At 36.0% G+C, this 14,945-nt stretch overlaps 1 protein-coding gene across 2 annotated transcripts in view; it reads left to right on the top strand.

Moving 5' to 3' along the window:
• Positions 1-14,945, top strand: part of MYOM1 (myomesin 1) — an 848,953-nt gene that overhangs the window by 311,558 nt on the left and 522,450 nt on the right. The window lies entirely within an intron of this gene.

Raw genomic sequence — 14,945 nt, 5'->3', positions numbered from 1 at the left:
AAAATCCTGTACTTCTTATTTTCAAAGTGACATATCAGAAGTTTTTGATTACTAGTAAGTGCTAGTACTTTTTAACTACTATTAAATATTGCATTTTATTGGAATATTAACTTATGTGATTCTGTGTTTATGCATGCCTTTCTGAATGCAATGCACCTTCTGTAATACTTAAGTAGCAAGTAAATTGCAGCAGTAACTTCTCTGTCTGACATAATGTTTCCTTTATTTTTATTAAACTTTGACTTTGAAAATAGGTACATGAAACACAACAAAACAGTGATGATTCAACACACATGTTAAGAACTTTCAAGGCTACAAGTTGCAAAATAGCATAAAGTAAAACTGGCACAGCGGGTGTAAATGAGGACTTTATGCAAAGATAAATATCTAAGTTAATTGTGTCTGTACCATATGAATGACACATTAAGGGCATTAAAGAAACTCTGTGAGTAAACAAATGAATAAAGAGGTAAACAAATTGGCTAAAAGCAATTACACAGTAACTTGCAGAATATATTTAGCTAACCAGCTCAAGGTCTTGAAAATGAAATCAGACACAAAATGGCACGTATTGTGGAAAATGTAAATGCTCTTGATGCTACTTTGGAAAAAGTGTCAACTTATATAAAAAAAGTCTACCTTCATTCTGAAGAGAATAGTATTGAAGATGAAAACAAAGTCACAGTCCTGCTTAATACAGTAGTTGCAAAATCACATGGACTACTACAAAAATTAGTGTTACAGAAAGAAAGCTTTAATTCTAAACCCTACCTCAAATGCTACAATATGAATGAAATACGCTACCAGAAAAACATCTGAATGTAAAAAAAAAAATTAAAGGTGCATAGTTAATAACATGTCTATACATTAACAAAATGCCCATACTCATACCATATTGCTAAGGCCTGGAACTCCTTAACTGTATCCATCAGGTCAATACCCTCACTTCCATCCTTCAAATCCACCCTGAAAGACTTCCTACACAAATGTGCCTCTGTTCTTGCTCAACACCAGCATAAACTATCCCTAAATGTGAACAAGTACCTATATATACCTTACAAATCTTTACACTTCCTTCTTCACACACTTCCTTACTTCTATCAATTTCTCTTACCTAGCTGTCTCTCTCTTAATATACCATAAGCTTGCTTTTCTTTCACCTTATATTGCAGTTCTTGTTTGCATTATACTAACTTACCTTTGGTTTCTCTATAAACTGTCTAGAATTTATCTAAATATTAACTATTGTCATTCAACTTGTATCTGTTCTCAACCAATGTTTTCATATTATGTCTAACTTCGTATAATTATTTAAATGGTAGATATTTCATATTATTTTTGAAGTTGACAGAATTATTGTTTCTTAAAATGTTTTGTAATACTTTGGAGCTTTTCTCCCCGAGCCTCAGCTGAAAATGGGCTCCTACTCAGTCAGACTTTCTCGGTAATCAAATGTCAATAAATAAAATAAAAATAAGTAATGTATCTATTAAATGTGGGTAAAGGTAAATAGCTTTTTGTTTTGGCAAGACATCGCACAAGCCCAGTCAATGTTGGTTTAACTAAAACAATCACAGGAAATGTCATAGTAAATAGGTATGTAAATCAGATTAAAAAGGTATCAATGTTAACCACGTGGTGCTTTGAAAAAAATGCCAAACATCAAATGTGGAAAAGATGGCTGACAAACGATGTAATATTGATTAAGGCACATAGCAGTATGATGATGATGAAACTTGCAAAAATAATGTATGTGTGCAATTATACAATGTAAATGAAGATATCTGAGCGATGATATAAGTCACTTGTATAGTCATCAGGAAAGTAGACTTCCTATGAATCCTGAAAGGGTACATTCATCTTTACTATTGAAAAGAGTATATTCACCAATGTTTTCAAAGTCGAACTTCTGGGCCCAATCCCAAAAGACTTGCTTTCGGTGTAAGTGACTTACTACAGTGTAAACCAGCATTAAAGATAGGCTTTACAATGAGATAAGTCTTTTACAATTGGGGAAGGCTTACACCAGAGTAAGTCACTTGTACCAAGAGCACGTTTTTTGGAATCTGATACAGGTGCATACCTAAAACTAAGGCAGCAAGGAGGCAGCTAAAAGCTGACATGATTTGCAAAGCATGCATAGTGAAGTGGTCAGCATGGGATATACAGACCTGGAGTTATTAAGGTTTCTTTGCTGAGAATATTGAAAAATATAAGATTTTCTTATGTTTTCATTAATAATCTAAAGCTAGAATGAGATGCTGTCACTTTGGGGTAGTATATGCAAATAATAGGTGTTACAAAGACATTAAAACATATTGGGTGGTGTGAACACATTCTGAGATATAAATGCTCTTCTGATAAAGCAGTTATTACTGTTAGCTATATTACATCATTTGTCAGATATCACAGATCTTATAAAGTGTTTTTAATAGAGGATTTTGGAGAAAACTGGCTTAGAAGACCTCAGAAAGAAGGAAAATTGTTAAATTCCTGCTGCTTATGGTTGAATAAGTTAAGGATGAGACTAGAAACAGGACAACATTGTCCATATTTTTTGTTACTGATTATTGGGAAATGCTGTTAGAAATACAACTGAAATAAGTAATAGGGCATGAAAACATATATACAGATGAGAAAGTGACCTCTGAATGTAAAATTAGCATGTCAGTAACTTATAACTCATGTATGTTTGATTTGTATTCAGTATTGGACATAACCAGCAATTTGGATGAGTACATAGAAAAATTCAGCTAAATTAGATAGCGATATTAGAAGTGTCATCATGAAAATGTCACTAATAAGGCCAATGCTGAAACTTTGTTGTACCTTATGGTATATGCAGTGCAAGGTTTAAAAAAAAAAAAACAACATCAAAACTATAACAAAATGTCAACCTAAAGTTTTGTGAATTTCGTACAGTATAATATACTCTTAGATCCAGGATTGAGCTGCTGTGAAAGCTGAAAGGTGTAAGAATGTTATTAGAAGTTATATAAATAAGTGAAGCTCAGCCATAATGCTTGTAATAATGAACAGAAACAGGAGGTGTGTATATGTGTAGAGATTTTTACCTTATTATGAATCTGTTGTGCATTGTGCATACTCATTACCACAGAAGAAAGGTGTAAATTGTCATCCTTAAATGAGGAAGTATTTAATGAAGATGGCACCAGCACATGCTTATTTACAAATGGAAACTGAAGATTCTACCAAGCAGTTCCAGAGTATTAATCTACGCAAAGGATTGTGTTAGTACAGCTGTTCTGCTCTCAGCCTGTACAAGCTATCTATTAAAAAGCAGAAGAGCAAGTATTTCCAGGGGTAGTTAATTATGCATGCTATCCTGATGATGTTCTCATAACAGATATAAAGAAAACCAATTGTATAATGCACAGAAAATCACCAACATGATAAATGAGTATGGGCTTTCAACTAACAGAGAGAAAGCAACTTTTGAAATGAGGAAATTTCCAAGATGGAGACTATGCCAAAGTCACTTGAGGCTGAAAACTTAACAAAATGGAGTTTGTACCAGAGACTAACAAACTTCTACCATAGATTTCTACCACAAGTTTTAAAAAATCCAATGGGTGAATTATGGCTAAATGGAGCCACATGGAAATGAATGGATAGCTGAGAACAGACAACTGACATCTTTCTGTTGCACAAGTTTCTGTATATTTTGTGCAGCTGAGTGTAAGAGAAGTTCTTAGTCTGCTTCTGTGTGTGTGTGAAAAAAATTTCATTGGTGTTTGTACAGAATGACAGTCATTTTGGTAGCCAATTATCAGACATTACTGCCCACTATTAACCCAGGAAAGGGTGCCCTCATCAACTACAGCAGCACAATTGAACATTTGCACATTAGACCTTGTTGCTAAGGGCACATTCATATGGCTTTATGTTTAAAGGGGCAAAACAGCATGGTAATGTTAAAGGTAGAGGAGTGAAGCATAATTAACCATTTTAAAGTGTGTCACATCACACATGATAAAAATTATTAGTGTCAAATCACATTACCACAAGAGAAACTGGGAATGATCTGCTTTTATCCATAATGTATGAGAAAGCCACAAAAATATGTACCTTATATTTGCAGCTAGAAAAGGTGAACTGTCTGCATGTGGCCAGACAGTAACACGTGAACCCAGTGTAGTAATTTCAAGCAAGCTATGCAGCAGAACACTATACACTATCCAAAAGATACTTGGCCACTATATAGATGAAGTCCCTTGCTCACAGTTTCATATTGTGGCCAAGTATGGGTAATGTTTATCAGTAACTTGTACTGTGTGCATGAGGGTCTAAAAATGCAGCTACACTAGTAACCTTAAACACCTGGCAATGGCTTTGGTCTTCCATTATGGTTAAGATATGGTTGCTGTCATTCATTCTTCATGGCTGTCAGTGCCATTGGAGCATATTCCCATTGACACTGTATAGCCATTCGCTGAAGTGCAGCTTCTAATTTTTATTGATGCACACTCCAAATGGCCAGTGATTGTATGCAGTTTCTATGTCTGAGAAGAATGCACCAGCATTACAGGTATCACTTTCAAGATCTGTCTTTCCTCAGCTAATTAACAGTGATAATGAGCCATATTACACAACTAAGGAATTCAGTATGGCCACAACACGGGTCTGATTAAACATTTCACATCTGTTACCCATCATCCAGTGATAAGTGGCTCAGCCATTAAGGCCATGGGTCCTGATAATAATTTATTATGGCATAAGAATGTGACTTTTAATTTTGCATATCAATGTGTTATTTCTTACTCAGAATTTGAGCTCCTGCTTAGACTTAGAACTGGATGTGAGGATTAAAGCATAAAACATTTTCAGAATGTGAAAAAAAAAATGCAAGCAGGAGTTTTGTTACTGACCAGCGTGTGTTCATGTGTTAGACAGTAGCAGCTAGGTCAGATTGTTTAAATACCATGACCTCTTCTGTCCACAGTTAATGTCAGAGGTGCTATATACATAAGACACGCACACTAAATCTGCAGTATCCATCTGTCTGAGAGCCTGGATATTAATGTCTCAAACCTCAGTGCTTTACCCAGGAAAGATGGATGACATATGACAAAACCCCAAAAATGTGGATGAGAAATACTGTGCTCCATGAACAACAAATGACAGCATACATATCCTTACCATAATGGATAACAAAAGCCATGCCGAATTAAGGATGAATGACCAGATGAGTACTCCAGATGGATGACCAAATGTATAATCCAAGAAGGACAGATGACCATCAGTGAACAATGATATATATGAATGACCAGGACTGAGCCCCTTAGAGGATGGATGCCCATGAATACTCTTCATGCCCCAACATGAATGCTGAGCTCATTTGATACTCTCTGTGTAAGTGAAACCAATTTTGTTCCCTAAAGTTAGATAACTTCATTGCAGAATTCCTGGTTCTCCAGAAAGATGATGTCATTATGGCAAGAGTATCACCTGATGTGTTATTAGCCATATCTCCAAGCCACAGCAACCCCAAAAATGTTGACCAGAGTGCCTCAGGAGACCACAACACAGAACAAACTTGTGGGCAGATGTAGTATTAAGAAATAAAAAGAAATTTATTATTGCAATTGTAATTTGATGCAAGATAAGTATAATTATTTTTGTGTTGTGGGAAGTTCACTTTTTGTGTAATAAGAAGTACACTTTTTGTGTAGTGAAAAGTTCAATGTGACAATACACTGAAGAAATTTGCTAAGAGGTTGGAAAGCTGACATTAGTGACACCATTAAAGAGCATTAACTTTGAGATGTGAGTGGCATTTAATTACTGTATACTGTATTGCTACCATTTAATATTTAAATCATAGTATTACTGTATCATTTGAGATGATAGTAACATCTAATATATACCTTTATATACAGCGATACATAAAGGTTTACTGTTGTTACAAGCAAATGTTGGTAATTAAATGTAATATGTAACTTGTCTCCAGTCTAACTAAAATGGGAGGAAGAGTGATATATGTGATACTTCCCACTTTGTGTATGTCATCTATAGAATGTTTGATTAGACAATAAATGGAAGTGATAGCTTCTCCCTGTGACAGTAAATTCTGAGCGTGAATTCAGTTAGTTTGAACATAGGATGTACTACATTAACATATTTTCAAGTATTCTAAGCAGACTGCATCTATATTATAACATCGAAGATGCAAAATATCGAACGCTCACAAGAGCGAAAATGCTGAAAGTCGAATTTGGTATTGTGGGAGACTGTGCCCCCCACACCCCCTGCTAAATATATATTCCAACTCCGAGATTGCAGTACACTGAGGAAAGGGCAAACATCCCAATCTTCACTGTACTGCGATCTCAAAAACAGACCTTCGACATTTTGGCACTTTCGCTGTTGTGCTGTTCCACATTTTGGTTTTCGATAATGTAATATAGATCCAGCAGACTTGCTTATGTGCAGGATTTTCTTGTGTTGTATAAGAAGCTAATAGAACTTGTCTTTTGTAAACGTTCACCTACAACAGCTTGTTCAGATATGGAAATAATATCACACTTGAGAAGTCAAACATGCAGATATATTTGTCTGAATATCCTTTATTTTGTTAATGGATTGGATCCAAACCATCTGTACTTTCACTACAAGAAGTAGCAGTACAGCAAAGACTTTGCATCTAGTACTGCCTAAAGATGGAATGATATGAAATGTATCTGCAAGGTTTTATGGGGGGTTGGAATGATATGTGGTAGCACCAGAATAAAAGGTAGCTGCAAGGCCTTATGGGAGGGTGCAGAATAAGGTGTTAGATAACATATTGTATTGTGAAGCATATCATGGACATCAGAACTGTCAACTGTCCCTATTTTGGAGGAATATTTCTATTTTCAGGCTTGATTTGCCCCTGTACATTACATTCCTATTTTTGGAGATATGTCCCTATTTTCAGATTTGATTTACCCTTTCACACAATTTTCTGAATCCCTTTATGAAGCTGTCTAATAAACAGAAAACCATACTACAACACCAACATACTAGTGGCACTAATAAAGAAAGAAGACAAGCATCCTATATCTCATTTTTTTCAGGAGCCAAAGTAAATGACCCTGTGTTGTAGAATTTTGCAGTACAGTGCCTCTTTGATATTGTGCTTATATTTTTCCATCATTTTTGTCACTCTCTGTTTTTTAAACCTGCAGTATTCTACATTCCTACAGGAAGCTGAAAGAATTATGCATTATTTAGTATTCATATTTTATGCTAATCAGATGTCCAGATTTCTTGCAGGATATGCCTACTTTTCATAGGCCTTTATTCCTATTTTCAGTGTATGCAGATTAAGAGGTGTGTTGAGCATTTATGCCAGTAGCATACTGTGGAAAGTTCACTTAATATTTTTTGTTTAGTTATTCATTTGCTTTAATTAGTAATTATATTTGAGATACTATGTTTAGACATGGCCTGCAAATACAAAGGAACCATTACTTCATAGGTTGCAACTTTACAGAAATGAAATAATTTTATGATAATGTGATTTTAGGTGCACTAGACTTGGTAGTCAGCAATGAATCAAGCAAAGGAATTTGGTTTAGACTATATACAAGATGTACTTGGTAGTCGGGTAAATTATTTATTATATATTTATTTATTATCATTTGTTTACTAGGAAAGTCCATCTTGGCCATGACAAGCCACTTTCCAGCAGAGGTCCAGGGAGAAATGCTCCACAGTTAAAACAATCTTACAACATATCATACAATACAATTCAGTACAACAAAACAGAGGTTATTCTATGAAATGCCAACTTTTTGAAACTCAACACTTCAACAGAACAAAAACAAATGCCTGAAAACCATAATGGTGAAGAACTCCCTTTTTCTTGTTTTTTTGCAGGGGGGCAAGCATCCCTGCACCACCACATCCCCAAACTTATATATAGCAACTCCAAGGTCGCACTAACTCAAAGAAAGGAGAAATCACCTTAAAAAGTAAATCATTGCCAACGTATATTTAGAAATTACACTGGAAATGATTTCCTGTAGTAAAAAGCATTTGGCCTTATGACTTTTGACTTTTTTAATGTGAGTTGCCGATGCTCTGGGAATTTCTTCTTGAGATTGTGCAGGGAAGTCTACAATACAATACAAGGGAAAAAAGCAAATATTGACTATCACATACAAGACACAAAAATTAGTATGTAAAGAAAGAAAAAAAATAAAAACAGAAAAGAGAGATCCTGGAAATTATTACATTCCACAGTTACATTTCAGTGTTACTGTAGCAATGATAATATTAGGTTAATAGAAAGCTGCAATAGAATGTGAAGGGCATTACTAGAAGATAGCTGATTGTTTGGTAAGATTTTTCTTGGTGTGGCTAAGCTACTGGTTTTTCTGATGAAAGCACAGCAGATTAGATTATACAAGAAGACCAAAAGGGTACTACAGACAGAGGACAGCTGCATAGAGTTATAGCAACATTTAGCCTGGAAAAGAGTGACAGAAACATAGTTTGTAATCCAACAGGTGGGTTTAAGGCTTGGATATATTTTGGATTTATGATTTGTCTTATCTTATAGGAAAGCATTTCAGCATTTGGATATGATATGAGGAATACATTGCTTATAGATCTCTCTATATATGTAGAGAGAGAGAGATATGTAGACAGACATAAACACACACACACACACACACACACATATATATATATATGTGTGTGTGTGTGTATATATATATATATATATATATATATATATATATATATATATATATATATGTATATATATAGGTGCCTTTCAGATTATCAGAGTTTCAAAACTTTGAACATCATATGGCTGAGACCATATGATCGAAGTTTTGAAACTTTGAACGCTTTGAATGGAGATCAACACAAAGCAAGGAATGGGAAATTTACCATTTTCCTCACTGTAATGTGATGTTGGAGTTGGTATATTTAATTAGCAGGGGGTGTGTTGGGGGTGCAGGGGCCCTGCAAACACGTAAAAAAAGTTTTCATTTTCTTATTTTTTATTTTATTTTCAAAGTTTCAAAACTTCGATCATATGGTCTTGGCTGTATGATGTTCGAAGTTTTGAAACTTTGATAATCTGATAGGGATGATAATCTGATAGGGACCCCTGTGTGTGTGTGTGTGTGTGTGTGTGTGTGTGTGTGTGTGTGTGTGTGCATATGTATATATGTATATATATATATATATATATATATATATATATATATATATACACACACATATCTATATATTATATATTATATATATATATATATATATATATATATATATATATATATATATATACACACATATATTCACTTCAGAGGCTTGAAATACTGAAATCTCGAATTTCAGTATCTCGAGCCCAAGAAGTGAAATCCACAAAACAACGAAAACTAAAAACCGCGAAATTCAAGACCTCGAATACTGGAAGTTTTGACACGGTTTTACTACACATACACACACACACACACACACACACACACACACACACACCATCCACCACACAAACACACACAATCACTCTACTACATGAACCCCCCCCCCCCCACTTAAAAATTCTCACTCCGAGGTCGCACTACATACAAACACACACAAAACACCACCACACAACCTACTTGCTCTTCGCACACACACATCACAGCAACAAAACACACTGACACACACCACAGCCCCTACCCAAACCCCTTAACAGACACACACACACTTACCTGAATAAATGACCATAGCGGAACTTTAGAAGTGCGAAATTCAAAACCTCCGGTATTTGAGGTTTTAAATTTCCCGCTTCTAAACTTTTGCTATTATGTGGATTCAGCTTCTTGGGCTCGAAATACTGAAATTTGAGGTTTCAGTATTTCGAACTTCTGAACGGAACCCATGTATAATATATATATATATATATATATATATATATATATATATATATATATTTATACACACACACACACACACACACACACACACACACACACACACACACACACACACACACACACATAAAGAGTATTACAAAAGTAAAACATGAAGACATTTGATAGAATTAGAAGTAAAGTATTTCGGTTGTGGTACACCTCAGACCCTCCTCCCCCACGTATACTGCTCTCAGCTACGTTCTTAAATCAGATTAAACAGGAATGAAGAATGAATGAGTGTAATACTGGGTAAATGGAGGGAGAAACAGAGAACCTGACAGTAGCAGTTGGTGTATAACCAAACAAAAAATAAATAAACTGGATGAAAAAAGAAAACACAATTTAAACGTGCAATGTAGAAACTAAGGTGAAATGTGAGGATGCATTTTTTTTTTTTTTTTACAGAATAGGTAAGGGATGATTTGATCAGCATCCTTGTACATATAGATGGGTCAGAAACAATAAGGATACTTCAGACAGTTAGACATATTTAGGACATACTCTATTGTGAGGGTAACAAAAGTACACATTTCATTTAGCAGATTCTGCAGCTTATATACTGTGTGACAATGTGTAATAGGTGACAATGTAGGTGTACCAAGCAGTTATTTGTACCGTCAGACTGTGCATCTGAAACTGCATTCATAGATATCACAACTAATAATATTTAGTAGTAAAATGTGACTAAAACCCAAGCAGAGGTTTTACTTAGTATGCACCGGCTTCTTACCAAATGTAAAATAGGCTAAATAAATACCTCTGAAAAGGAAATGTGCCTTATTGGCTGTTATTCTGATTATACTTGGCATTTGTTTTGAACTTAAAAATATCTAGTGAGTGCCTTGGTGTCTGAGTTTCAACTGTGCCACTTGTTTGTGGTTTCTTGAAGATATAGCATGTAGAACACATTTAAAACTCTAACACAAACTGCATTACAGACAGTCCAGAAAATTGTTTTACCTTTATTCTCCATATCGCAAGAAGCTACAAACAAGGGTTTTGGTCCTCTTCAATAAGATTTATCTGTCAGCACGTGTCATCTCCCCATGTATAATGTATTGTGACATATTCTTTTGAGCTGTCACTGTTTTCACACCTGTTTTTATTAATTGAACCAAAGCCACTGTAGCTCACTACACAAATAATGTTGTGTAATGACCTTGTAAAGTTTATGGTCACAAGGATAACTAGAATTTTGGCAGGGTGCAAGTAATTTGCACTTTAAATGAGATCAGCCTGTCCACAGGTTCCCTTAGTTTATAACAACACTAAGGAGGAATGCTGCCAAACAAAATCAGCCCCTCTAATGCTTGGAACACATGGGCATTCATTGCTTGGACTGCACTTGGGATTTTCCTTTCTTAGTAAACTTACTACAGTCCGTAAAGGTAGTGCCACCTCTAGGCATACTAACATCACCATGGCTCACAAGCTTGTTCCATGGTTGTCCTGTTTTTAGCAATAATAGATATTTTGATATTATAAAATGCCATAACCTCTTCTTTGTTTTGATGGTCTAATGACATCATAACTAATATGTTTTACACATAGTGAATAAAAAGTTCAAGCTGATATTGTAATGCATCTTCAAACAGAACCCTTGAGCAAGTAGAACTTGACCATCAATATTAAACATAGCTGTTTCCTTTACAGTATACAAAATCCACATCTGAGCACTACAAGTAAAATTAGCTAAAATAAAATAACATTGCCTAAGTGAAGAAAATCACCCTTTCCTAATTATCATCCTCTACGTACACCCCAAAACAGATTGAATAATTATGTGCTACATATTTCTTTTACTTAAAGTGTTCACTCACCGGCAGCTGAAAGTCTGCTTCTGCATCATCCAGTCCTTAAGGTAAACCCCTTCAAACATCAAACCAGAAGTCGATAAAAATCAGGCAGCAACTGAATATGCCAAAAACAAAAGAAAGAATATAAGGTGAAGGATCAGATGAGAAGGCAAGAAATGATAAAAATGCATAAATATAGTTGCAAGTATAGAAAACTCTTAGAACAACCTCATGTTGATCAGGAACAAAAGCAAAAATCGTTAAGGAGACGTGAATTTAAACCAAAAGATGAAAGGTTAATATTGGCGGCCCATCATACTCGACTGCATACACATTGGTTTACAAAGTCCACTGAACATGTTGGAGAAACAAACAAATGTAGGTTTTGTAAAACAGAATTGGAAAAAGTTACACATCTTGCTGCTGGTTGTGATATATTAATGGCAGATGGACTGTGTACTGAAAGGCATAATAAAGTGGCAAGATTGTTTCACTGAGGATTGTGCAAACATTGTTTATTTATTTATTTATTTATTGACATTTGTTAACCGGGTTAGTCCAGCTGGGCTACTAGCCCATTTTCAGTGGAGACCCGAGGAGAAAAGCTCCAGATTACAAGATAAGTTTACAGTATTGTACAGATTTACACTCCAAGAAAAAAATATTCTAATACAGGTTAAAAAAAAAAAGAAAAATAAGCTCCAGTTACAAAAACAATTAATAGTATTGTACAGATTTGCACTCCATGAATAATACTATTTCAATATGGGTAAGATAAGAAGACAAGTAGAGAGAAAAATATACAGAAAATATAGACAAGTAGCAATGCACATAAATAGCAGTAGATTAAGTGAGCTGTCATTGTTTTGAGATTATAATTTCTCGATAGGTACCAGCTAGTAACATAGTGAGAGAGGTTGAGACTAATAGAAGTGGACATATGATGGGAATGAGTTATAGAGAAAAAAAGGAGAGGTTAGGTAGGGTTATGTAGGGTTCTGACAGGGGCAAGTTTTGTTGTTAAGCAGATAAAATTTGAGTTGTTTTTAAAGCATAATGGGTGGGTTATGGAGCATAAGTTTGAAGGAAGTTTATTCCAAGCCTAGGCTATGGAACATTTATAGAGTACTTTGCCCACAGTTTTCTTTGGTTTGTAAATGTCAAGGAGCTGCTGGTATGAGGTGTGGATGATCCTTGTGGGAGTATAGGTAGATACCAGGGAGGAGAGACTTGGGCAGGAGGATGGTTTGTATAGTACAGAGTGTATGATTTGAAATTGTGATAAAAGGAGCAGTTGGGGGAGTTCAAGCCATTGGAGGGAGTTGAGTGCAAGGCAATGCTGTGAGTTTAAGGGGAGTTGGTGACGAACTTTGCTATTTTGTGGTATGTTTGTTTTAGTTTGGACAGGGTTATGGTCTGAATGTTAGGACAGGGGCAGCATAGAGAAGGTAGGGGAGGAGAAGTGCCTGTGCCAGGGAGAGTCTAGCGTTGGCAGTTAGAAATTTTCTATTGTGATAAAGCAGGCCTAGTTTCTGTTTTTTTTTTTTTTATACAATGGAGTATATGTAGGGTGAATTTAAATTCATCATCAATGATGACACCTAGAAGCTTGGTGTGAGGTTCTGGTTATATTATGGTGTTATTAGAGGATGTGATAACAAATGTGGACTTATGTTGGGAGAGTGAATGTGGAAGAAAGAGTAGGAGTTTGGTTTTCTTTGGGTTTAGTATGAGAAGATTATCAAACAGCCACTTTTCAACTGATAGAAAGGCTTCTTGTGTTTGAGTGTGGCTTTCAGAGATATTGTTAGTGGTGGAGATGAGGGTTGCATCATCAGCATATTGGATTACGGTTGATTTTTTTGCAGGATGTGTACAGTTCACTGGTAAAAATATTAAATAGAAGGGTGCCCAGGATAGAACCCTGTGGAACACCTGCTGTTACTGGAATGGAGGGAAAGTAGGATGAGAGCCATCTGACAGATTGTAGCCTACCAGAGATGTAGCTGGAGAACCAGGATAGGGAGGCAGGAGATAGGTTGAGATTGGATAGTGTAGATAGGAGGATAGGGTGGGAGACTGTGCCAAAAGCTTTGGAGAGATTATGGAAGAGGCAGTATAGGAGTTGGTTATTGTCACTGGCCTCAGCAATCATATAAGTAAATGAAAGGAGGGCAGTATTTGTGCTGTGGTTAGGCTGGAAACCATGTTGAGTGGGAGTAAGGAGGTTTTGTTGTAAGAGGTAGTTAAGAAGCTGTGAGTGAATGCATTTTTCGAGTATCTTAGTTAGTGGGGATAGGATGGCGATGGGTCTGTAGTTGGAAGGGTCAGTTGAGTTTCCCCCCTTGTGCAGGGGAATGGTGAAGAAGGATTTCCATAAGAGAGGGACAGTTGCTTCTTGAATTGATCTGTTGATTAGAATGGATACAGGATAGACTATAGAGTCAGCAGCTAGCTTGAGGAAAGAAGGAGGAAGATTGTCTGTGGAGGGAAAGCAGGGTTTAAGCTTCAGAAGTAGAGATTTAATGTAGGAAGTGGAAACAGACTGGAAGGAGAAGAGTTTATGTTGGGTGGGTTGGAGCTGTAGGGGGGCAGTTGTTTTAGAGCTGGAGGGTGTGAGTTTTTGAATTGTGTCAATGAAGTGCTTATTGAGGAGGGTAGCAGTTTCTGAATGAGGTTTATTTGGGAATGGGGAGGGGTTGGAAGGGCACCCAGGAGAAAGAAGTTTGTTTAGGGTTGATGAAAACCTACGAGGGTCAGATAGACTATTGATTTGGGGGGAGCTGTAGTAGGATTTTTAGTCCTTATTTATTTGTTTCTTGCAAGATTTCACAGTTGTCTATAATTTTGTAGTAGGGGTGATGCTTTTGTTTTGATCCAGGCTTTCCAGGCACAGTCTCTTTTATGCATTATGGATCTAGTATCTTTAGAAAGCCAGGGGTGTAATTAGATTTGATTCTAATTCTCCTAGAGGGGGCAAGGGAGTTTAGGGTGTCCAAGAAGATGCTGTTGAATTTACTCACTGTGTCATTGAGAGGGATCTCTTTGAGGTCAGACCAGTCAATACTAGACAGTATGGAGTTGAATTGGGAGCTATTAAAGTTGGAGAGTTTATGACAGTTTCTGTATAGGTGTGATTTGGGTAGTTGGGTAAAGTGTCCTAGAATGGAGATTGGAAGATGGTCACTTAAGGAGTCAGGTAGAGTAGATGTATTATGGTAGAGATTAAGGGAGT

Source organism: Protopterus annectens, chromosome 3.part0, assembly GCF_019279795.1.
Source record: "Protopterus annectens isolate FY-2018-M chromosome 3.part0, PAN1.0, whole genome shotgun sequence".
NCBI lineage: Eukaryota > Metazoa > Chordata > Ceratodontiformes > Protopteridae > Protopterus > Protopterus annectens.
This window is presented reverse-complemented; position numbering and strand designations above follow the sequence as displayed.